Source organism: Chelonoidis abingdonii, unplaced genomic scaffold, assembly GCF_003597395.2.
Source record: "Chelonoidis abingdonii isolate Lonesome George unplaced genomic scaffold, CheloAbing_2.0 scaffold0014, whole genome shotgun sequence".
Taxonomy (NCBI): domain Eukaryota; kingdom Metazoa; phylum Chordata; order Testudines; family Testudinidae; genus Chelonoidis; species Chelonoidis abingdonii.
Genome location: NW_027424275.1, coordinates 39,540 through 41,284, shown reverse-complemented (window position 1 = coordinate 41,284; position 1,745 = coordinate 39,540).

The following is a 1,745-nucleotide window of genomic DNA, read 5'->3' as shown; positions in this document are numbered from 1 at the left end:
AAAATCACTAAGCATAATACAACTTGTAATCAGGAAGTGCAGTATGAAAGATTCAGTGTAATGTAACTTTGTCATATGTCTTGATTTATATTAACTGGAAGGATAGAGAATACATGAAATGGGTTTGTTAGTTAATGATGCAGTGGGAACTTAACTTTTGTATTGCATGCCTTTTTTAAAAAAACTGTGCTAAGTCTTCATAATGTAGTCGACAATTTATTTCCTAGGGTTTTAATCCCTTCCATAAAAAAGGAAGGGGAGTAGAATGTTGAGTACACAAGCTTTCTTAGCAAAGTTTTTACTAGCTAATATAAGATGCACCAGCCAGTAGCCTTTAAATAGGATTAAAACTGTGCACTCTGAACAAATGCCGCTGCAGTATATCTCAATATGGAAGTTAAAACTCCTAAACTGAAAAATATATTATGGTATGTGACCATGCAGTTTTCAAACATTCAGACTTCAAAGACTTCCAGGCAGTGCTTTTTCAAATCGGGTATATGCATATTCTCCTGGCATGTGATATTTTGGGGACTACCCAGCCCAGTAAAGGGTTCTGTCTAACCTGAGGTGTCTGGATGCTGTTCAGCTGTGATTCAGAGCCATAACCTTCCTACAAACAGAGTCTCATCCTGGTTTCCAGTAGCCCTTCTACTCCTGAGTCTCCTCAAATCTGTCCTGGAGTTTTTAACTACTAAGACTTTTCACCCCAAAAGGCATGAAACCACACCCTGCCATGCTTCTCCCAGGTGTCAGCTCAGTTTGGCACCTACATTTCACACCGATTGCAGCACAGACAGAGACCTGCTTGGGTAAAAAAAAAAAAAGTTACTTGACAGAAAAATCAGATTCAAAGATGAAATAGCAAGGGAAGCAAACAGAAATTACACAGAAAATAAACAGATGCAACCTCAGGGTTTACATTTGCAAATTAGATTAAACTCCCTTTTCTAATACAGGTTACCTATTGCCTCTGAACGTTGTCCCATGCCACAGAGAAGACCCAGCGTTTGACAGACAGTTTCTGGATATTCGTCAGGTCAAATGTCCTCCCCCCTTTTTTCCGCCTTTCCTCTCAGGCTATGCTGACTCTCAGTTATGCAGCTTGTGGAATTTCTAGCTGGGATAGTTCCGTTCACTATAACAGCCCATCCATTGCCTTTTTCCGAGTTGTACAATGGTAAGTACTTAGAGCTAGTGTTAGCTGGGTGGGGACGCATCCCCTCACTGTCTGTCTAACCAGGACCCCACTGAGATGGAGCAGAATGCAGCACAAATTATGAGTAGTTTTACAGATACACAAATTTATAACCACAGTCGTCATACATTCCTCATACTGACACTAAAGTTCAGAACATTACAAGTTTGCATATAAAACCTTGATGTGCTAGTTTAGTACAATAACATAGTGAACAATCAGTTAATTCTTCTGCTTATTCTTTGAGGTTCAACCCCCGTTCTCCTTTTGGGCTGCCTTGGCCCTGATTGTCACAGAAGGCTATTCTAAAAAAATGTTTTTTTGAAAGTTGTGGGTGGGCTGCACAGAAGAGTTTGGTGCCTCATCAGTGTCTATTACCATTGCCTCCCTTCTGCTTTCCTGGTAGGTAAAATGGCAACTATGTATAGATGTCATGTTTAGTGTGAGACAGCATGGCCAGAGGGCAGCATAAGAGTGTTAGCAGGGGGCCTTATTCCCTGCCAAGGGAGGAAGGTTTGCTTTAGATTAACTAGAACAGCTGTGGCCA